This window comes from Neofelis nebulosa, chromosome 5 (genome assembly GCF_028018385.1).
Source record: "Neofelis nebulosa isolate mNeoNeb1 chromosome 5, mNeoNeb1.pri, whole genome shotgun sequence".
In the NCBI taxonomy this organism is placed as follows: Eukaryota; Metazoa; Chordata; class Mammalia; order Carnivora; family Felidae; genus Neofelis; species Neofelis nebulosa.
The window spans coordinates 150,720,240-150,744,986 of record NC_080786.1 but is presented as its reverse complement, the minus strand read 5'-3'; positions in this window follow the sequence as shown (position 1 = coordinate 150,744,986).

Genomic DNA, 24,747 nt, shown 5'->3' with positions numbered 1-24,747 from the left:
AAAGATACATAGGTTGAATATCAATTACTCAGATTAAGGAAGTGCATATCCACAGAGCTTTCCATGTGTATCCACTTTTTGTCCTGGTATCCTGGTAGAAAATGAGGAAGTTCCGTGCTGTCCCCCGGTGTCACCGGTTTGTCACTGGTGTCACTGTGTGCTCCAGCAAAGCAGAGCACACATTGAGGAGGCATAAGAGGATCTGTGCACCTTCTCAGAGAGTCTGTGCTCTTTACGTGACCAGGTCACAGGTGCCCTTGATTCCCATGCGTTTGACATTTTCTCTTCTGCTCATATGTTGGGCATCACCCATCACACCTGGTCTCAGATACCTCAGGCAATGAAGGACGACTTTGAACTGCTACCTGGTGGTGACCCCTGCTAGCCTGCAGAGCACCTTCAGCAGCTTGTATTCTTTGCTCGTTCTGTGAGGTTTGCTCAATTCTTTGGATATTTTATTGCATCCTTCCCCAATTAAGAAAAGTTAGCGGAGGGAACCTGGCTGGCTCAGTCAGAAGGGCATTCAACTCTTGATCTTGGGATCATGAGTTTGAGTCCCACATTGGGTGTAGAGGTTACTAAAAAAAGAAAAGAAAAAGAAAAAAGAAAAGTTAGTGGCAAATGAAGAAAGGAAATTATAGCCCTCATGAATGCGATTGGTAGAATCCAAAAGGAATCATTAGGTGTGGTGATACTGTGGGTCCTTAGACTCAATCAGGCACCCCAAGAAATTGAACTGCCCAACTGTGGATTCAGTTGTGAAGGAAAAGAACAATAATAAAGAACATACATGCTGAATACAACATTAGAATTGTACAACATCGTACATATACATTACAATGTATACAACAGTAGAATTGCCTCTAAGGGTAAACACATTAGTTAAAGAGGGAAATTTTATCTCCCTAGGAATGTTCTGACAAATATAAAAGATGGGAGGATAGGGGGCACCTGGGTGGCTTAGTCAGTTGGGCGTCTGACTTTGGCTCAGGTCAAGACCTCGTGTTCATGAGTTCGAGCCCTGTGTCTGGCTCTGTGCTGACAGCTCAGAGCCTGGAGCCTGCTTCGGATTCTGTGTCTCCCTCTCTCTCTGCCCCTCCCCTGCTCATGCTCTGCCTCTCTCTGTCTTAAAAATAAATAAAAACATTAAAAAAAACATTTAAAAGATGGGAGGATAAAATTAGGATATCTGATGCTGTCAAAACATAGCTGTCAATTTTGTAGGTATGATAATGATGTTGTACTTTATGTATTTTCAAAAGAGTTCTTATCTTTTAGAAATACTTACCAAACTATTTACAAATTTACAAAAATATCCAAAGGAGAACCTGTATTGTTCAGGCTGCTTACGTTTGGCTCCTGTGCATAATTTCAGGAGTGCGTTACAGACAAAAGCTGGGGGCTGCAAAGTAGACTTGTCCAGATCCATCATTTTCTTCTTTTTTTCTTTTTTAAAAAGTGCATCTATTTATTTTGAGAGAAAGAGGGTGCGAGCGGGATAGAGACCGAGAGAGAGGAGAGAGAGAATCCCAAGCAGGCTCTGCAATGTCGGCACAGAGCCCGATGCATGGCTTGAACTCACGAACCGTGAGATCATGACCTGAGCTGGAATCAAGTCAGAGGCTCAATTGACTGAGCCACCCGGGCGCCCCAGCTCTGTGATTTTCTGACCTCCTCCAGAGGACAGTCCCAGGTGTGTGTTTCCTCTTGAGTGGACTCCGCCCCCTTCCCTTTCTGTTATATCTGAGACATCAGCTGGTCTGAGCTGTGCCTTGAGGTATAAACGGAAGCAGGCCATCAAGATTTGCAGGACCCAGTGCAAAATAAAAATGTGAAGCCTTTTATTCAAAAAGCAGGAAAAAATTTACATTGACATTGAAGGTACTAAGCCATCAAACTTTTTCTTTTTTTCCTGTGGTCTCTCTCTCAACCTGTCAGCATGTGTGTGTGTGTGTGTGTGTGTGTGCACGCGTGTGTATTTGTTTTCTATTTAATGTCACTTTCCCGCCCCTGGAATAAGCATGCTTTCAGGGGGAGTACAGACCCTCAGAGGTGCCCAAAGGCCCTACCACGTGACCCAGTGAGCCTGCATTCAGCCCGTCAGCTGCCCAGTCCCCCTCCAGCCAGATGCATAGACTCTGCCCAGGCATGAGGTGGCTACATCAAGCCAGCCATCTCTCCTCCCAAGGGTCTGCTGCCTCAACCCACAGCCAAGGGGCAACCCCCAGAGAACACACTTGGTACCAGGACCTTGGCACCAGGACATACTTGTTACCTGAATCATGGACCGGCCACAGGGCACTGCCTCAGATTTGCCCCAGGAAGGTGCCATGTTGCCTGCAAATAGTTGATTTTTTTATTTCATGCTTTATAGTCGTCATATCTTTTATTTTATTTATTTGTTGCCTTATTGCTCTGACCAGAGGACCTCCAAACACAATTTTGAAGAGAAGTGCTTAGAACAGACATCCTTTCCTTATTCCTGGTCTCAAGGGGAAAGCTTGCAATATTTCACCATTAAATATGATGTTTGCTGCAGGGTTTTTTTGTAGATGCTGTCCCCCCCACCCCCAGGTTAAATAGGTTTCTATTTCAGTATCTTCCCTGTTGAAAATTTAGTTGTCATCCTCATTGTTGCTCCTTTGTGTGTGATGTTTTGTGTGTGTGTGTGTGTGTGTGTGTGTGTGTGTGTGCGCGCGTTTGATCAGTTTTACTGATTTGCCCACAAATAATTTTCTTTGTGTTTAACCCGCTTTGATGTCTTTAGTCAGTCTGGGGGACTTCTCAGCTAGTATACCTTCCAATCAGACCAAACCTGACTTCCCTTTCTCTCCTAGCACAGTCTTCCTGGGGTTTCAGTGGAAAGTGTGGGGTATTTACTAGGACGCCTCCTCTCTGGCAGGCCTTGGATTCTAATATTTGCATCTCCAGCCCTGTGTAACTTGTGTCATGTTCCTGGGGCCGCCATGACAAATGGCCACAAATGTGGTGGCTTAAGCAACAGAAATGTCTCCTCTCACAGTTCTGGAGCCCAGAAATCGAGGGCCATCAGGCTATGCTCCCTGTGAAGTCTCTGGGGAAGAATCCTTTCTTGCCTCTACTGTGACACAGCCTTCCCCTGCATGTGTCTGTGTCCTTGTCTCTTCTTATAAGTTCATCAGTCATTGGACTTAGGCCTCACTCCAAATCAGGATACTTTCTTTTTTAAATTATCTTTATTTTTTTTTTCAACGTTTTTAATTTATTTTTGGGACAGAGAGAGACAGAGCATGAACGGGGGAGGGGCAGAGAGAGAGGGAGACGCAGAATCGGAAACAGGCTCCAGGCTCCGAGCCGTCAGCCCAGAGCCCGACGCGGGGCTCGAACTCACGCACCGCGAGATCGTGACCTGGCTGAAGTCGGACGCTTAACCGACTGCGCCACCCAGGCGCCCCAAATTATCTTTATTTTTATTTATTTTTTTTTTAATTTTTTTTTCCAACGTTTTTTATTTATTTTTGGGACAGAGAGAGACAGAGCATGAATGGGGGAGGGGCAGAGAGAGAGGGAGACACAGAATCGGAAACAGGCTCCAGGCTCTGAGCCATCAGCCCAGAGCCTGACGCGGGGCTCGAACTCACGGACCGCGAGATCGTGACCTGGCTGAAGTCGGACGCTTAACCGACTGTGCCACCCAAGCGCCCCAAATTATCTTTATTTTTAAAAAAAATTGGTTAAAAAAAATTTTTTTTAACGTTTACTTATTTTTGAGACAGAGAGAGACAGAGCATGAACAGGGGAGGGGCAGAGAGAGAGAGGGAGACACAGAATCCGAAACAGGCTCCAGGCTCTGAGCTGTCAGCACAGAGCCCATCGCGGGGCTCGAACTCATGGACCGTGAGATCATGACCTGAGCCGAAGTCGGACGCTTAATCAACCAAGCCACCCAGGTGCCCCTAAAAAAAAATTGTTTTTTAAATGTTTACCTATTTTGAGAGAGAGAGAGATCAGGGGAGGGGCGGGGGGGGGGGGAGGAGAACAGGGGAGGGGGAGAGAGAGAGAGAGAGAGGGAGAGAGAGAATCCCAAGCAGCCTCCTCACTGTCAGCATGGAGCCCAACATGGGGCTCGATCCCAGGAACCGTAAGATCCTGACCTGAGCCGATATCAAGAGTCAGACACTTAGCCGACTGAACCACCCAGGCGCCCCAAATCAGGAGACTTTCATCCCAAGATACTTCACTAGTTACATGTCCAAGTAAGGTCACTTGCTGAGGTTCTAGGAAGACATGATTTTGGGGGGTACACTAATCCACAAAGCTATTGAAAGTTCTGCTTAGATTGTTAACCTCTCTACAAGCCACCTTCTGATTTGTTTATGAGGTCTGGGCAGCAAATACATCAAGCAAAAGCCACGCAGAATGTCAAGTGCATATCTGTCCAGTTCGTCTAATTTCTTTTTTTCCCTGGGGCTTTTGCCCCCCAGGTGCTGGCTATCTTGGCCGTCCTAAACCAAATTAATTTTTTCTTCGCAGCTTAATGAGACCGATGTAGACTTTCAGCCGCTGCTTTTCACTCATCACGTGTGGCCTGTGCTTCAGACGGGAAGAGGTTCCGAGGGACAGAGTTGGGGCTAGTGTTTCTTCCGCCATTCCTGTCTACTCCAGGGTCTGTGCAGTTGGCATCTTGGTCGCTCTCTGGTGCACTCAGACAGCGGCTTTTGTCTGTCATCCGGCTTTTGTAGTTCTTAGCACCAAGTGTGCTCTGATACGTCTTCATAAATGGAAATAGAAGTCAAATATGGCATTTCTTTTATTGTAGGCTCATGCCTGTGGACCGCCAGGTGAATGTCTCAGGTGCGTTGCTTTCAGAAGCCCCGTTCCTGAGGGCTGTGCCTCTTAGTCTCCCTCACACCCCACCTGCTCCTTTGTCCTGGGTGTAGACAGAGACATGCCCATAAGCTTGCCTTTGTTCTCTGTATACATGGATGCTTGGGGACGCTTCTGAAATGCAAAGAAATAATTGGGGGAAAAGGACTTAGGAACTAGTGGAACACATCAGAGCTATATGGGGCTCTTGTCACCTTCCTGCATAGGATTCTTAGTAGCAGGCATAGAAAAGGAAAACCTCCATGAATGAGCCACACAGTATCACTTTGTGTGCCGAAATACCAAAGCAAGGGAGAAGTTATGTCTATAAGGTATGTTTCTCAGAGTGAGCTTTTCCATAAGGTAGTATGACTGCTACACATTCGACTTACATAATCTTCAAAAACTATAGCATAAGCTAGTAAATACTGTTATTAGTCCATTTTACAGATGGGAAAAGTGAGGCATAGGGAAGTTGGTTGCTTGCAGCCTACATCGGGGTAGATGCTATATAACCTCTCAGTTTCTTTGCATTTCATTTATTTATTAAGTTTTTAATTGTATTTCTACCGTAGTTAACACATTTTATTTATTTTTTTTATAGTTAACACAGTTTAGTCTGTTTATTCTGTTAGTAAAGCTACATGAAAAAAAGATCTTTTTAATGTTTATTATTTATTTTTGAGAGAGAGAGAGAGACAGAGCGTGAGCAGGAGAGGGGCAGAGAGGGAGGGAGACACAGAATCCAGAGCAGCTCCAGACTCTGAGCCCTCAGCACAGAGCCCAACACAGGGCTCATATTCACGGGTGGTGAGATCAGGACCTGAGCCAAAGCCAGACGCTCAACCGGAGTGAGCCGCCCAGGTGCCCCGGTAAAGCTACATTTTTTTTTTTTCAACGTTTTTTATTTATTTTGGGACAGAGAGAGACAGAGCATGAACGGGGGAGGGGCAGAGAGAGAGGGAGACACAGAATCGGAAACAGGCTCCAGGCTCCGAGCCGTCAGCCCAGAGCCCGACGCGGGGCTCGAACTCACGGACCGCAAGATCGTGACCTGGCTGAAGTCGGACGCTTAACCGACTGCGCCACCCAGGCGCCCCGGTAAAGCTACATTTTTAACCATAAAATGCAAACTTTGATGAGAGTGAACTCTGAATGAAGTGAATGAGACTTTTTGTACCTTTTAATTTGTACATAGTTGCAAACTCACAGAAGTGTTACAAGAAGAGTATGCGAAGCTCTCATACCCCTTTACCTAGATTTGCCAATTGTTTACATTTCGTCTTATTTGGTTATCACTTTGCCCCCCCCCCCATCATTTGAAAATAAGCCATAGACATTATGCCCTTTTACCCCCAAATACTTAAGTGTGAATTTTCTAAGATCAAGAATTGTCCCTCCTGTAACCTCCATACAATTATTAAAATTATGAAATTTACTGTTGTAACACTAGTACTATGATTTAATCCAGAGTTTATATTCATATTTCATCAATTTCCCCAATAATGTGCTTTATAACCTTTCCACCCCCAGGATCCAGGTCCCAATCCAGGATCACATGTTGCATTTAGCTGTCACCTTGCATTAGTGTCCTTTAAACTGAAACAGTTCCTCAGCCTTTCTGTCTGTTGTTTTTCATGACTAGATCCGGGACGTGTGTCTTTCACTGCCCATTGATTTGAAATCTGATCATCTGACCAACGTGACATAATCACTTGTTTATAATGGGTTGATTATAATCATTTGGTTAAGGCTTCTCCACTATAAATAAATCCTATTCCCCTTGTAATAAGTACTTTGTGAAGGAGCTGCTTTGAGACTCTATAGAACCTTGTTTCTCTCGGTTGAATGTCCCAACTCTTGATTTCGGCTCAGGTCCTAATCCCCAGGATCATGGGATCCAGCCCCGTGTCAAGCTCTGAGCTGAGTGTGCAGACTGCTTAAAATTATCTCTCGTTCTCGCTCTGCCCCTCTCCTCTGCTCCTGCTCTCTTTCTAAAATTAAATTGAAAAAAAAAATTAGAAACTTATTTCTCATGAAACCCTATTGGGCTCTGACATCCTGTGTCTCCCATGTGTTCTCTCTCCCCCTCCCTCCCTCCCCACCTTGTTCCCCTCTTTCCTCTCATCCCTCTGGCTTATTTGGCTTGTTTTTCATTTGGTGATGCACAACCTCAATTAGCTTCATGAGAAAGGATGCCTGGAAGGACGCATTTTTGAAAATTTTCATATCTGTGTCTTCATTCTACCCTCCTTCTTTTAAAAAAAAAACTTTATTTAAATTTGTTTGTTAACATACAATGCAGTATTGGTTTCGGGAGTAGAGCCCAGTGTTTCATCACTTACATATTACACCCAGTGCTCATCCCAACAAGTGCCCTTCTTAATGCTCATCCCCCATGTAGCCCATCCCCCCACCCACCTCCCCTCCACCAGCCCTCAGTTTGTTCTCTATATTTAAAAGTCTTAAGATTTGCCACCTTCTCTGTTTTTATCTTATTTTTCCTTTCCTTCCCCGTGTTCATCTGTTGTGTTCCTTAAATTCCACATATGAGTGAAATCATATGGTATTTGTCTTTCTCTGCCTGACATATTTCGCTTAGCATAATACTCTCTAGTTCCATCCATGTTGTTGCAAAGACAGGAAACCATCAAAATCCTACGGGAGAAAACAGGAGCAACCTCTTTGACCTCAGTCACAGCAACTTCTTACTAGACATATCTCCAGAGACAAGGGAAACCAAAGCAAAAATGAACCATTGGGACTTCATCTTGTTAAAGTTTCAAACCTGTTAAAGTTTCAAACTTGTTAAAGTTTCTGCACACAGAAGGAAATAATTAACAAAACTAAAAGGCAACTGACAGAATGGGAGAAGATATTTGCAAATGACATATCAGATAAAGGGTTAGTATCCAAAATCTATAAAGAACTTATCAAACTTAATACCCAAAAAATAAATAATCCAATGATGAAATGGGCAAAAGACATGAACAGACACTTTTCCAAAGAAGACATTCAGATGGCTAACAGACACAAGAAAAGATGCTCAACATCACTCATCATCAGGAAAACAAAAATCAGAACCACAATGGGATACCACATCACACCTGTCAGAATGGCTAAAATTAACAACTCAGGGAACAAGAGATATTAGCAAGGATGCAGAGAAAGGGGAACCCTTTTGTGCTGTTGGTAGGAATGCAAACTGGTGCAGCCAGTCTGGAAAACAGTATGGAGGTTCCTCAAAAAATTAAAAATAGAACTACCCTATGACCCAGCAATTGCACTACTAGGTATTTATCCAAAGAATACAAAAATGCTGATTCGAAGGGGCACATGCACCGCAATGTTTATAGCAGTGCTATCAACAATAGTCAAAGAATGGAAAAAGCCCAAATGTCCATCAACTGGTGAATGTATAAACAAGATGTGGTATATATATACACAATGGAACACTACTTGGCCATCAAAAAGAATGAAATCTTCCCTTGAATTCCCTTGAAATCTTCCCTTGAATTGTTAGTTTTACTAGTTATAGAATTCTAGATTGGAAGTTTTTCTTTAGAATTATAAGTGTATTGCTTTACTATCTTCCATCTTCTAATGTTGCTGTTGAGAAGTTGATGTCATTCTAATTCCTAAAAATTATACCATTTTTCCTCCTCTGAAAATAAAAAAGAAAATAAAAATTTAAAAAATCTTTGGTGGAGGCGTTCCTTTCCCCTGCGCCCCCCCCCCCCCCATTATGCTGGATATGCTTTGAGCTGTTCCATATGGAAAATTATGCTCTTTGGTGATGACAGTTGTTATGCGTATTCTTTCTCTGTTGATTTCTCACTCTCTGCATTGTCTGTCTTCTTTTTTTTTTTTTAACTTTTTTTAATGTTTGTTTATTTTTGTGTGTGACAGAGAGAGACAGAGTGCAAGCGAGGGAGGGACAGAGAGAGAGAGGGAGACACAGACTCTGAAGCAGGCTCCAGGCTCTGAGCTGTCAGCACAGAGCCTGACGCGGGGCTCAAACTCACAAACTGTGAGATCATGACCTGAGCCGAGGTCGGACGCTCAACTGACTGAGCCACCCAGACACCCCTGTATTTTTCTGTCTTCTATAGAACTCCTGTTTTTGGGTGTTGACTTCTGCGTTGATTTTCTGGTTTTCTTTTATAACTTTCTTCTCTTGTTTGTCGCTTTGAAATTTTGTTCTACTTTCTGGGATATTTTTTCAACCCCCTCATCCAGCTATTGAATTTTTCATTTCAGCTAATACATCATTACTTTCTAGGACCTCATTTTTGTTCTCTGGCGGTGCCCTATTTTCTGTCACTGTATTCTTGTTTTGTAGATGCATTGTATTCTCTTGGAGAATTTTGCTATATAAATTTTTGATGTTTTCTTCTGCTCCCTACATTTATCTTTTTTCCCCCTGTTCTCTGCCATCTTGTTAGAATGCTAGAAAAAAAGTCTCTAACATGATATTAGAGGATGGTGTCTTATATGGTAAAACAAAACAAAGAAGCAGAACAGAGGAAAACACAGAGAACAAAAGCAAGCAAAAGGGAAAGGTCCTGATCTGTCTGCATGTCAGAGAAGGAGTCTGACTAGAAGCCCTATGGATTCAGGTGGGCCATGTGGTAGTGGGGCTTCACTGTAGGGTGACTGAGAGGTTATCTGGTTTTCTCATTGGGGGCCCCAATTATCAATATCTATGTCTTTTCACTGGGGCTATTTAGTTTCTTCATGGACAAATCCTCCAATTTCCTGCCTAGGGAAAATTGCCTTATATCCAGTGTTCTGGGAGGTGAGTGGGGGAACATTACTGTTCAGCATATAGGTGTTCATTTAATTCTCCTATTTCCCCACCTTCCAGTCTATGTGCTCTCCCTGAGTTCAGGGCTTCTGTAAATGGAAGATTTTGAGACAAAGGCATTTAGGAATGAAGCTTACTTGAAAAAGATCTGCAAGATTGTCCAGGGGTTAGAAGGACGAGATCATCATACAAAATACAACAGGAATTTAAAGGAAACAAATTCCACAAAACTACCAAGGCTACTGCAATTGTGGTTAGTCTGTGTATGGTAGAAAAACACCCAATTTCTCTCATGATTGTCACATCCACAAAGGTTCTGACAGATGTCCAAATGGCAGCACCACAGAAGTCTGGGATCAAGTTGTTTTTGCTTGGGAGTTAGAAACATAGAGGAAAGTCACAAGATTCCCTTTATTTTGCTGACCCTGTTTTAGGTTGTCTCAGATACGATGCGCTTTTTTCTCTGTGGTGTGAGATGCCCATGATTGCCCATAAATGAGATGCTGTTTTGTTTCTACAGTTCCACCTAGTGGCCAAGTTTCTGGCCCTGGGGCACATAGTTAACCGCATGGGTTTGTTTTTATGATTTTTTCATAGCAATATTCATTCATTTGATATCTTGTATTCGATTAGTATTTTTTTCCAAATGTTTATTTGTTTATTTTGAGAGAGAGAGAGAGAGAGTGGGGAAGGAACAGAAAGAGGGAGAGACAGAGAGTCCCAAGCAGTCTTCACGAAACTCACGAACTGTGAGCTCATGGCCCGTGCCCAAACCAAGAGTTGGATGCTTAACTAACTGAGCCACCCAGGTGCCCCTCCCCCTCTTTTTAATTTTCCCTATTTTCTTCTGGGTTCCCAGTCACACACACACACACACACACACACACACACACACACACATTTTAGACCGGGGCAATTTTTTTTTTTTTTTTTTTTTTTTTTGGTAAGAGGCCAGAGAGTAAATATTCTAGGCTTTGGAGGCCATACGGTGTCTGTCACAACGACTTAACTCCGTGGTAGTGTGAAAGGTGCCATGGGTAATACAAACAATGAGGGTGGTGGTTCTCCAGTAAAACTTTACTGTGAGAACAGGTGGCCAGCCGGCGGCACCTGGGCCAGAGTGTGCCAACCCCTGTGCTCGACCGTCTCATTCTGCCCTCTATATCTGTTGCACTTTGTCATACTTTCTTCTCTTCTCTCGGCTGTGTTCCGGATAACTTCCTCAGATATATCTTCTAGCTTGTTCATTCTTTCTTTAAGAGTGTAATCGACGGCTTAATCAACCGTTGCGTTTTTTCTGCAGCAGCTATCTTGTTAATTTTTAGAAGTTCTGTTTGTTCTTCCCCCCCCCTTGATTCTACCAATTCATGGTCCTGCTTATTCACACATTGTGTCTTTTCTTCTTTTAGATGTTTTTTATGCATAACTCTGCCCAGTGTTGCCACCACATCTATAGTCCTTGGGATTCCAAAGTGCTTCCTTGTTTCTGTTAGCTTTCATTCACAGCGACTTGCCTTCCCAAATATTTGTTGATTTTTGCTTGTGAGGTGGTGTGTGGGATCTTAATGTGTGGGATTCCTGCAAACAAACTTGGGGAACCTTTCCTCCAAACAGAGTCCACATGTCCTTTTGTCAATAGATGGGGAAGCCCCCCTTCTCCCATGCCAGATCATTCCACAGGACTTCGAGATCTTTTTCTACAAAAAGAATCCCAGATGTCGGTCCCCCTATGGGACTCTACCGGGGTGCAGCCTCACTGCTCCCTGTCACTTTAGGTTCAGTTCCTGCCTCTCAGATTTCCAGATACCCCAGTCTGATCTCTCTGCCTTTCAACCAACCCCAGGGCATCGCTGCCCTAGCCCTTGGTGATTCCTGCTTAGCCTCTGCTCACAGAAACCTGGTGACACCTATCTATCCTCCTTCCCTCCCTGCCCCCACCCCCCGACTCAGTTTTCCCTCATCTGTCTGTGTCTGTTTTATCGTATCCCTGCAAATCTCTTCAACCTTCAGAAATATGTCACATCTGAGATCTTGCTGGGGAGGAATTCAGCCCTAAAGTACCTAATTTCTCATGGTCTGGAGACAGTTCTTTTGTGCAACTTAACTTATGTGGACAGACACACTCTGGTAACTTGTTTCGTACCACTTTGGACCTGAACAAATGGGCTTATGTGCAGCCTCTTAGATCCCACTGCTCATAAATGGAGGAACTTTTGGTGCCTACCAGGTGGTGATCTCAGTGCAGGAACATATCCCTGGACACAAGGTTGCATTTTATTTTATTTTTAAATATCAGCACAGAGCCCAATGTGGGGTCTGAACTCATGAACCGTGAGATCATAACCTGAGCTAAAGTCAGATGTTCAACCGGCTGAGCTGCCCAGGCATCCCTCACAAGGTTACACTTTAGTTCACCTTTAAAGTTAAAGCCACAAGGGACCCTCTCCAGGCATAGCCCGGGACCCAGCCTGGCCCTTGATTACTCATTTCCAGCCTCAGCACTGTCTCCCTGTCCTGTCCGGTGGACTATCCTGTATGCCCATCATAACACTTGCTCTGAGAAAATACTAGGGTAAATGTATAAATAAAACCATGCTTAAAGAGTGACCCATTCCAGCAATATTAGTGTTTTGATCAGGAGCACAGCCAAAGGAAGGAAGCTCTAATTGCAGAATTTGGGACATTGATCTAGTTGTTTTGCAGGGTCAGAGGGAAGGCGTATTGCCCTTCTGAGCCTTTCTGGCTCCCCTGAAATCACACTAAGTGTTCAGTGGCCACTTGCTTGGTCTGATGATCGAGCCTGCTGCATTTGGAGAGACAGCCTGCGATTATTCCTGGCTTTAACAACGCGAACAGCTGAAAGAGCCTGATGCGGAATCCTCTTACATGTGACGCCCTGCTGAAAAAACAATCCACTACACCCTCACATTTATTTAAATCTCCGAACAGAGTCGCGTTCTCTGCTGAGTTATGATGAGGAGTGAGTTTTCCGAGGGTGTGATTTATGAGCCTTTCACAAATGGGTTTTAAACGGGGGCACTGACACTTCCACTCTGGCTGTGGCTGGGGTGGGGGCCCTTCGGCCCGAAGAGGCTGAAATGGACGGCAGGAGGCCGGGCGGGTGGATCTGGGTCATCACGAGTGAGCGGCGCGCAGCCAGCCAGGCTCTTCCATTAGTGAGCCGCTTCACTCAGCGACCCTGGATTATTCGTTTGTGTTTCTCTCAAGGAAGAAATAACACACATTGACGTGGAGACGGAAGGTTGGGTCTCTCCCGTGCCGCACACACTCGGCACCAGCGATGGAAACATTAGCCCTTTCTCCTGCCCGTGCTTCTCTCTCGGCACAACTGTCTGGTGGTGAAGTTAGCGTTTCCCAGGATCTTTTCTCTTTTCTGTTTCTCTCTCTGCTGTGCGTTCCAGCCAGGAGAGTGAGGACCGCATGGCTGGTCGAGAAGTGGTCCCCTAAGAAATGGTCCACCTCCTAATCCCTAGAAGCCATGAATATGACCTCGTTTGGAAAGAGGACTTTTGCAGGTGTGATGCAGGCTCTTGAGACAGGAGATGATCCTGGATTATCCGCGTGGGCCCTCGGGGTTGCCGCAGGAGCTCCTGGGGAGGCAAAGAGAGATTAGATGTGGGGAGGAGGGGGGCCCGGCAGAGATGGGAGCAATGCATCCACAAGCCGAGGGCGGCCAAGGATAGCTGGGACTAGCAGAGGCTGGCAGAGGAAGGGAAGGATCCTCCTCAGAGTCTGGGAGGGGAACGCAGCCCTGCTGACACCCTGACCTCACACGTCAGGCCTCCAGAACTGTGAGAGAAGCCTTGCGTTGTTTTTCGCCACGAGGTTTGTGGTCATTTGTTACACCCTCCCTAGGAGACGGATACCGATGCCTCTGACCCCCATTCCAGGAAATCGATGAGGTTAGAGCTTATATTCTGGTAGATCTCACTGCTCTGTGAGGGTGCCCTTGTGCCCGTCCCCCTGCTCTAGGTGATAGAACATGCAGCAAAGCTGTGTGCTAATAGGGTTTTGGGGGGTGGGGGAGTGCGCTCCCAGGGAAGCCAGAGTGAGGGAGAAAGGGAGACAGTGCATTACCCAGCTGGCCACAGCTTGTCAGGAGAGCCCGGCCGCATGGCCACGGGAGACCCTGTTGAGCCACCGCTGCTTGGAACAGGCTGGGGAGGGGGAGGGGGTGGGAGAGGAGGGGCCAGGGAGGACACGTATTTTATCTGCTGGCTCCTTCCTCTGTCTCTCCCGGGCAACGATTACTCCATCCTTCTAGACTGTAGTTCCCACCAATGGCTAGAACCTTTGTGGGTTGGGCGAGACCAGCCCCAGGTGCCAGAGCGGCTGTGGCTTTGCTGTGGGGGTGGCCTGCTGGAGGCTGTGCTCAGGCCTCACCCCTGGCGGAGGCCGAGAGGTTTGTGATGATGACGGCACGAGTGTCCCTGGGGGTCATTCCAGCTGGGACTGAGGCCAGGAGGCCGCAGGGCTGGGCAGACTGGGGGGCCTTGTACACTGAGTCAGGCACCCACCCGGGTGGGTGGCCAAGGTCAACTTCCTCTTGCTTTATGGACCTCCGCAAATGGGGGACACCCGAAGGCTCCTTTGGCCCCAGCATACACACCCTGCCTGGGGCCCCCAGGCTACAAATCAGGCACGTGATTCTGCTTAGGGGTCTGTCACCTGTCCAGCTCCTTTCATCCTCCCTGTAGCTCCTCTGCTCCTCGCCCCAGCTGCTGGGCCTTTCCTGTTTCCCTTTGTCCCTTTGCCTTTGCACACAGAACCTCTTGTATCTTATTGAACTGCATATCCAACTTTGCTGTCCTTTGAGTTCAAGAGAGCAGTCCTATTTCTGCACTCGGCTAGACATCGCAAGAGAAATTCCCTTAGCACACGGATAGGGAACTGGGAAGGGGAAAAGATTCTTTAACAGACGAAAGAGGCGTCAGGGACACTGTTTTCTTTTGACGTTTCAAGCAGAAGAAAAGACTCGGAGGGAAGAGAACCTAAGTGGTTTTTAGACTGAGTTTTGTTGGCTGAAGGATGGATCGAGGTCATGCATATGTAACCCATGTGTATGTGGGGCCCCTCCTGGGGTCTCCTGCTTGATCCACAAAGCCAAAGAGGGAATGGCCTCTTCATTAAGATAAAACACTGAAGCCCCCACGATGGAGGGGAGGGCAAGAGAGAAGGTGGGCCATGCTCTCAGCCCTGACTAGGGCCCTAGAGGTTCCCTCTCCCGCCCAATGGTTCTGGCTGCAGAACAAGTATTTCTGGGTGCCTGGCAGGGGGGTTTTGAGGATGTGAGCCACCGGGTCCCTGAGGTGAGGGGGTCCTGAGGGCATAGGCTGTGGGGTGGATTGGAAGCCAGACCAGAACATGGGTGGGATAGCAGTCACCGTTTGCTGCGGTATGCTCGGGTAACAAACAGTCCCCAAACGGAAGATGCTTACAACAGTAAAGGTTTACTTCTTGCGCACGCTATGTTCATTCTGCCTCGTGTTGTCCTTGTCCTGGGACCCCAGCTGAAGATCCAGGCCCCCGCTTCCCTCCAGGACTCACTGGTTCTGTGGCAAAAATGGAGCAAATGGCTTTACAAAGCAGTAACTCCTAACGCTTCGGCTCAGAAGCATCACACATCACTTCCACTCGGATTTCATTGGCCAAGTCCAGTGCGAGGTGAGGACGTATAATCCTCCCACGGCGAGGGTAGCGAATTCTTCGAATAATAGCACGAGGAAGCCCTGAAGGCACACTGCCCATGCAGGGAATCCCACCTGCCTCAGTGTCACCTGCCTCTCTGCTGGGATCCAAACCAGCCCAGAAAAGGCTCTCCTTCATGTTGACACATGGAGATTGACAGTGAGAAGTGCAGCCAGCTCACTGGTTTTGAAAGGGGCCAAACTGAATTCCAAACTGCAAATTTAGGAACGCCTCTCCCTCCAAGACTGCACCAGACTTTGCAATGCCATTTGATGGTCGAGTTTATCTCCTTGTTCAGAGAGCATGCTTGCTGTGTCCTGCCCTCAGCTGGGTCCGGCGCCCTGAGTCTGTCTGGTTTGACTGGTCGGACGAAACTGCCAGTATTCTGAAGGGCGGGCAGGGAGCAGACATTCAGAAAGAGGGTGAGTGGCTCACCATTCAGGGCACAGAATGACAAATGGGCCCTGGAGGAAGGGGCCTGAGTGTGTCACAACTCCTGGACAATCTTTCAACCAGTCCTGTTTTCAGTGACACTGTACTCTGGCCTTCAGATACACCTGTTGCCCCCCAGTTCCTAAGACTTCCCGCAGCTCTATGGTAGGGACAATATTGTTTCTTATGATTCTCCCCCCTTTACCTCCCTCCAGCAGGTAGGGTTTAACTTTCTCCCTCCTATTATGTCAGATACCATTTGTCTATTATTTTCGCCTTTCAAAATACTATTCATTTCTCCTCTCTTCTCTTGTCCAAACCTTCTGTTGTTGGTTTTTCTGTCGCTTTAGTGGGTTTTGAGGAGACCACAGAGGTGAACATGTATATGTTGCAGCTGCTAGGCTTGCCCAGAACCCTGCCTACAACATCTCCATGTCTAGGGTAGCCTAAACTGCTTCCCATGTGGAGGCCTTCCTCCTCAGGGGGCTTAAGGGCCAGGAGTGGTCAGGGAGGGAGCAGTGGGGGTCCTGTAGGGTTTCTGTTCTCCCTGGAGACCGGCCAAAATGCTAAAGTGCATGCTTACCTAAGCCACGACCCCCTTCTTTTATAGGGGAGCCTGAAGCCAGGAGAACCAAAGCAATCCCCTGTGCTCCACAGTCAGTGTCATGGGGCAAAACGACTTGGTTATGGGTGTGGCCAAGGAAGAACGAAAGGACTGGGCGTGGCCAGGTTAGACCGAGGTCTGGGCGTGGCCAGGGAGAAAAACGACTGGGCGTGGCCAGAGAAGAACTAGGTCTGGGCGGGGCCAGGGAAAACGGACTGGGCGTGGCCAGGTTAGAAAGAGGTCTGGACGTGGTCCGGGAAAACAAGTCAAATTTTGTGGAACTGTATTGCCTTTCAACTTTGACTTATTTCCATTCATTCAGGCATCTCCGCAAGGTTTTGTTGATTAAATGGAATTTACCAAATACGAAATGCAGTGTAATTTTCCTTTATTTCCTCCAAGAATATGCCCAAACTGTGTAGCCTTACCCTTTTTTGAATTCTAATACGCAAATGTTTCCAGCCTTCCCCGTCTGTGTGTGTGTGTGTGTGTGTGTGTGTGTGTGTGTGTGTGTGTTTAAGGAAAAGAGAGATACCGGGTCTGGAAAAAGTGTGTCTAGACTGGAACAAGTCCGAGCTCCCGTCCTCCAGAAGACTGGGCGATGGTTCTCTGCTGGGTCCTCCCCGTGATGCTCTTCCTCCAGAAGCTTCCAGACCCCACCACCCGCACCCCCTGCTTGGCTCCCTTCTTTCTCACCCCCACCCCTAAAGTTCTCCGACTTTATCTCCCTGCCTTTTCCAACACAGTTCTCTCCACCTCCCCTCCCCTCCCCTGGCGACTCTGGCCCCTCCTGGAGCTTTGGAGCTGTTTCCTCCCCATCTGCAGATCCGGAGGTAGGTCCCTCAAGGGCTCCTGAGCCCGTACCTCTGTCTCCTGGCGCGGGTCCCAACAACTGTACCAACTCGCCCGGAGCCCTGAGCTCTGGGAAAGCAGGGACCAGTTTGCACCAAGCCCTGCAATGTCCCTGGACCATCGCAAGCACTGCATGCACTCCCGGGCAGACTGAAAAGGTGGAATTCATCATACTAATTCTGCATTTCCTCAGTTGGAGTCCCGCCTTTCAGATCATATTCAATTTCGCATCTGTTTTCTTTTTAATTATCATTAACAGCGTTATCATAAAAATTTACTTAGGCCAATTGTCATTTCCTCTCAGTTGACTGTTTTGGTATTTTAGCACAAAAATAACTCTGAGAGATGTGCAAAGCCATTAGGTAAAAATTAATTGGCATAATTAAAAGCAAATCGTTTTCCTGGAAAGCCCAGATTTTAAGAGCTGGTGCAGGGCAGTCTGCTGGGGAGCAGCGGGTCCTGGGGTTTACTCCGCTCTGCTCTCTGCTTTGTTCCACGGCTGCTGGTGGTTCTCACCGGTAGCCGCTATTCGTGGCGGTGACACATTAATTGAACCTCACTACTTCCAGGTGTGTGGCACACTCCGAGGTCACCAGTGCAAGGGGGGTTTCATGTGCATTCAATTACTGCCGCGATATGAAGGAATGCAACATGTCATACGTTAACGTGTCAATTACCACCCCTCGGGGGGCTGCCCGCAAACTAAACCAATCAGCCCTTCCCTGTGGAGCACGTTCTGTTTGGGCTGCAAACTCTGTAAACCGTGTGCGTGCGTGTCGGGGAGTAGTAGGGAGGAGTAGAGAACCGGCTAATGGGTTGGGAAATGCATCTTGAAAATTCAGGCGACGTGTTCTCATTTGCTTCAAGAGTGCACTATGGAGTGTTGTAGCAGGCAGGATTGCAGTCACGAAGCCACCGAGAGCTGAAGGAATTCATTCAAGGATACAACCATCTGCTAGGGGTTCTGGGATGCCGACAAAATATCTGTCCTTACATATATGTAAGAGTTACTATATGGGGCTAGTTTCTGACGTTTACGTTTTAAATGCTTACAGTTAGCATTTACATACATAAAAAATGAAGAAGTGTATACTTACCTGCGAGTTTTGGCCCCAAGTGTAGTAATATAAAACTGTGATAATTTGACAATTGAAACATGAAATTAATTTATATAAGAAGAATTTTTTAAAACAGGGTTTTCTGTGTGCCTTTTTCTTTTTGAGTTCATTCAGATGTGCAGGAGGCCATGACACCCCATGACGGCCTCATGAGGCCCTCTTTGGAAGGAATTTTCTTTCCTTTCCTTCCCTTCCCTTCCCTTCCCTTCCCTTCCCTTCCCTTCCTTTTCCTTTCCTTCCCTTCCCTTCCTTTCTTTTTCCTTCCCTTCCCTTTCCTTCCCTTTCTCTTTCCCTTTCCCTTTCCTTTCTTTTTCTTTTTAAACCTTCCTTCCTTTCCTTAAAAGGCATTTTTCTTAGAAGCCAGGAATAGTTATTATAATTAGTATTTATTATACTGTCTTCCTTTTCCAAACTTGCAGTGATCAATCATGTTTACCCTCCTTTAGAACTGCCCCGCATAGAATAAGTATTATCCCCCCTTTCTCATAGCAGCAAAAAGAGGGTTAACAGTCTCATTCAAGGTCACCTGGCAAATTATTCTGCATTAGAAGCCACAGTTGCTTAAACTCCACTATTGCTTAGACAAACACGCCATGTTTTTGCTCTTCATTACTGTTCTTTCATTTTGGGGTGCTGGTAGCCCTCTTCCCTGTGTTGACCTGTGAGTCCATTCATCAGTCAGCAGACACTTAAATGCATACTTTAAAATGTGTTAATTGTAGGAAAAAGATTCCCTGGCTGAAAGAATACAGATCGAATTCCAAACCTCAAAACCACACCGAATTCCCATTACTCGGAAAAGTGGTCATTGTTGGTACAACTTAACTCAACGGCCATTTCTCTGCCTTCCCCGTCCTTCTGCATCTCGTCTTCTAACCTTCACTTCTCAAGGCCTCTTGCTGACTCGCGTTGCTTTCTCCTCCAAATTTGGACATTGGCTGCCAAATACATTCAACAGCGTGAAACTACAGACAACCAACCATTTGTGACTTACAGCGCTGGCAATTTTCAGGTGAGTCAACCTAATAGGAGTTTGCTACAGAGCTCACTGGATTTTGCAGTTGTTATAATCACACTGCTCAATGCCCAGAAAAGAATTTTGAGAACAGCGGGATGCTACACATCTGAGGTGCACGTTACTGTTTTTGTTCTTGAAGTAAAGACCTATTTGCTTCTGGAATGAGTTGATAATTTACGTAGGAAAACCCTCACTTAGGATCTTTTACCAGAAGCCACCTTCTTCTCTCTTTTTTGTGGGGTGGTGGTGAGTGGGGCCTGATCAAGGAGGAACACAGCTGGGCGTGTGCCCTCACAAAGTCTGCCATGGACAAAAATAAGATGAGGTCTATGTTGAGGCTGAGACTACCCCAGGGAGAGAGCGAGTGAGAGCCAGTGTGTCCAGAGGCAGCCCTTCTTCCTGTCTCACTCGCTCGTCTAACATTAGCCGACCATAGTTTCATCATTACACGAGAGCGAACTCTTTACTATGTGACCATATCTGCTTTTCCTTTTTAAAGTTAATTTATTTATTTTGAGAGAGACAGAGACAGCATGAGTGGGAGAGGGGCAGAGAGAGAGAGAGAGAGAGAGAGAGAGAGAGAGAAAATCCCAAGCAGGCTCCACACTGCCAGCTGCTGAGCCCGATGCGGGGCTCAGACCCACAAACTGTGAGACCATGACCTGAGCCGAAACCGAGAGTTGGGCGCTTAACTGACTGAGCCGCCCAGTGCCCTATCCACATCTGTATTAATTATTCAAAAATAACAAAAGGCAAAGAAGAGAAAATGTTCTGATGCTCTATTCTTGACTGCGTTTTCTTGACAGAATTTGAGCAGCTAAAGACTCAGTCCCAGACCCAGAGGAGCTGGAAGCAGGGCTTTCTCGACTTTTCCTCCTGGGGCTGCACCAGAACCCAGTGGGGTGAGCTGGCACATGGGGCCCACAGCCTGGTCCCCTTGCTTTTCTGATGACTTGGGCTCCAAGGCGGGGCAGGGATCAGCTCAGCTGGCCTGGCCACGGACCTTAGGTTGGGCCGTTGTAACAAAATGCCAGCAACTGGGGAGCTTAAACAATAGACATTTATTTCTCACAGTTCCGGAGCCGGAAGTCGAGGTTCAAGGTGCTGGCTAGTTCCGTTCCCAGTGAGAGCCTGCTTATTGGATTGCACATGGCTGCCATCTTGCCGTGTCTTCACATCCCGGAGAGAGGAGTATGGGGAGAAGGAGGGAGGCAGGGAAAGCTGTTTTGTGAGTCGTCCGTCCGGTAAGGACAGGACGCTAATTCTGTTTACGAGAGCTCCGCCCTCATGACCTAATTACCTCCCAATGACCTCACCTGCAAGTACCACCACTTTGAGGAATAGGGCTTCAGCATACAGATTATGGGAGGACACAAACATTTACTCCATTGCCTCGTGTTCACCAGGCAGTTTAATGAAATCCACTGAGTGGACTTATTTATAATCTCAGAGCCTCTGTCTCTTCCATGTCAATTCAGGAGACTTTCCCCTTTTTCTTCAACTTGTGCATCTTTTAAAAAAACCTGTCTTGGTTCCCTAGAAAAGAGAGCCTGAGGCAAGGATTAAGTACAAACGCCTTATTTGGGACATGCAATCTCAACACAGTGAGAGTAAGGGAAAGGGGAACTGAGAAGCAAGGCTGCAGCAAGCCATGAAGTCAGAACAGTTGCTTGGCAGATGTACTCACCGGCTGCACGGATGTCACTGTGTCCAACAGTAGTCTGTTGGAGAAAGGGACAAGACTTTTCTCTCCCTGGCTTCCTCCAGTTTCCCGCTTCCCTCTGTCCACATCCACCCTTTGGGGAGTTAACTCGCCTGTACAATCAGTTGTCTCTCTCAGCTCCTTCCCAGCCAGGCAGAAGTCAGACCCTACGCGCTACAGTGTGGATTTCATCCTACTTCAGAGAGTCCACAAGGGTCAGGAGAGCCAGAAACGCCGGGCATGAAGCTGCCGGGCATCACGCAGTGGAACGTCCTGGGCCCGATGGAGTTCGTCTGCCTCTGACGAAAGCCCAGGAGGAAGGGGACGCTGAGAGAATGTGAAGGGTGCATCAGGTGAGCCCATTGATGTGTTGATTAATAAGTAATTATTAATGTCTCCTTGGCTTAGGGTCTACGAGGACAAATCATACCACAGGCATTAATTACACATGTAATCAGGGAGATTCTAGCCCGGCATAAAATACACACCCAATAGCACAAACAAAGTGATGGGATCCAGGTGAGGGGAAACATTTGTTTAAAAAAAAATGTCAGCATCCACAAGTTTACAAATGCTTATTTAGCTTTATGAGTTTGAAGATTTAGCTACTGGAACCATCAAGATATTATTTAAGTAACGGAAATAAAAGCATTTCTAGTTTTCACTTCCTTGGTCGCTGCTTCAGCGGAGATTTGCTGAGAATTACTGCGGTCGTGCAAGGCGCTTTCTCCAGTTCTCTTATTCAGCACCCACCACGGCTCCCTGGAGCAGGTTCGTGACCCCTACTTCATACAGGTTAGGTGACTGGCCCAAGATCATGCAGCTTTCAGGCGGTCAAGGCTGCTTTTCCAGGTTTGATTCCGAGTGCATCGCTGTTTTGTGGGCGGTACGATATGAGGAAGCGAACGTGGGTGCAGTGAATGCCCACTTGGTAATCCATTTTCGAGGGTGTGCTGAGTAAGGGGTCTGTGACTCAAGCATCTTCGACAGTGGACTGCAGGTGCTGACGAGCTCTGTGGCACACGGATGGTTTAAAAGCTAAAGTGGCTCTGGCCCGCGCCGGACTTTTTTTTTTTTTTTTTTTTTTTTTTTAAGTAGATCCCCTTCCCTCTTTATTTTGTTTGAATCAGGGTTAAATGGAACCGGCATGTTGGGATTTGGCAGCCTAATTTCCACTCCATGGAGGTAACAGAAGGCTGAGGGTGGATGTGGGGTGCAGGGTCGTATGGGATAGAAACCTTGCTGGCCCCACAGAGCTGGGAGGGACAAGCCTGGAGGTGACGAGGCAGGATGAGCTTGGAGCAGCCGTCTGTGAGGTCTGTTCTGTGACCTGGGGAGCTACATGGAGATGGGAACAGAGGCTGGCCGACAGGACTCCTAAGACACCGAGAGCCGTTGCGGGGAAGAGAGGGGTGTCCACAACACCGAGGCAGAGCTGAGTCTCGAACTGGAGCTGGGTGGCGACAAGCAGGCACACAGGGAATTTGGATGTGGTTGAAAGACCTCTTTTCGAAATATTCTCCTGACCTAGATGCCTCCTGGCTTCAAGAGTTAGAAGACAAGTGTAAATATGGGTCAAAGTGCACAAAACAGGATGCCCTGGTTGGGGTACAGGTTTGCAAAGGAGTCCTCAGTGCACTGTGGTTTGTAAAACCAACCCGATGCGAGAAGCCAAAGGGTTTGCATCATGGCCTTAATCAGATTTGTAAAGTCCAGCTATTTCTTTCTTTCTTTTTTTTTTTTTAATGCTTTATTTATTTTTGAGAGAGAGAGAGAGAGAACAGAGCACGAGCAGGGAAGAGGCAGAGAGAGAGAGAGGGAGACACAGAATCCGAAGCAGGCTCCAGGCTCTGAGCTGTCAGCACAGAGCCCGACGCGGGGCTCGAACTCATGAATTCTGAGATCATGACCTGAGCTGAAGTGGGACGCTTAACCGACTGAGCCACCCAGGCGCCCCTGAACTCCAGATTTCTGTTGGCCAATTCTTATCAGATCCAGAACTTGTTCTGCCCTTGCCACGGGGGCAACCATTCTCGTACCCACCACGGCATGAGGGGCAAGGCATACCAGCCAAGGCCACCGGAGTGCATTTGGAATGCCATTTCCGAATCACTGGAGTCTCCTAGCAGCTTGGGCAGGAGACAGGAGGTGGAATCGGGAGAGAAGCTGGTTACATCACTCTATCCCCTGGTCCAGAACCCTGGATTTCATCTGTGACTTGCTTCTTCTCTTTCTTACTTCCCCAGAAGGTGCTGTGGGCACGTCTCCATCACCCCAGGCTGGCTTGAGATCAAGTCTGGAGTCAGGAAACTCCTCCTTTCTGAGTCACAGAGGCCTTCCCTTGGAGCCCCCTCCCCCTTGACAAATAAAACCAGGGCATGGAGATCATTATGCCGCACATTATTAGGCAAAATTGGATTAATTAACCTCGTCTGGCCTCTCAGCTTGGGAGACAGAAAAAAAAACGAGGCCTAGTTCAAATGCAGCATTTTGCAAATGTCAGCCATGACTTGGTGATAAATATTTATAAATATATATGCTACATATCAACAGGGTGGCCAGTGTATTTTTACATTTAGGTACACAAAGGCACTCTGTTGTTAACACGCATTCAAAGCAGCAACCTTGAAAGGGCCATTATGGCTTGTACTATGAATGTTTATTAAGAATAATATGCGAAACGGGGCTCCATCTGAATGGGCCCATTGATGGGGTATCAGAGCAGCCAGGGCTGGGATGACGGATCGTCAGGAATGATAATAATGTTCCTGACAGGGCTCACCCCGGCCTGAGAGAGTCGTGTGATGTGTCAGTGGCCCCAGTCACTTCTGGTTGTGGGTGTTTGTTCTAGAAACACTGACTTAGGGCTTGAGCTTGCCCTTAAACCACGGTGCTTAGGGCTTGAGTCATGGAGCCAGGTAAAGGATTTTCCCCTCGAATTGAGCTCCAAGTAGTAATTGGAGTTTTAGATGTGCATCCCAACTAAATCCTTTCCTCCTCCCCACCCTCTGAGTAGGAAACATTTCCTGGGGATTTTCCTACATCTGTCCCTTCCCAGGCTTTCCTTTGCTTTTCTTAGTAGAGACCCTCTCGGCTTAATTTCTTCTGGGCATCCCAGGATCCCTTCCTTGTTTTAGGGGATGCTCATTCATTTATTCAACCAATATTTATTGAGTGCCTACGATGTGCCTGACACAGACCTGATCCTGAGGCCACAGTGATGGGTAATATGGACACGGTTCCTACTCACCCTCCTGGGAGGAGGCATAAAAAACAAGTCGACAAAGGAACAACGATGACTTCAGACAGGGACGTGTCATCAAAAGTCAAGCGGGTCCCATTGGGGAGGGTTTTGGCTGGGAGTGGAGGGTGGTGTTTTAGGACAGAAAGTCCAGGAAGCATCTTTAGGAATGAGAGTGACTGGCATGAAGGAGCCAGCCTCCCACAGCCATGTGAGCATCTGAGGCTGGAAAAGTTTCTAAGTAGAAGGAACAGCAAGGGCAGAAGGCCAGTGACGTATGTATTTGGCATGTTCAAGGATCAGAAATGTAGAAGGGTGAGTGTGGCAGAAGCCAGAGAGCAAGGGACAGGTGGCCAAAGCACCAGAAGATGTCCACCCTGGATGTTAGTCTTGGGAAACTGCAAATGGCTCCTGGCATG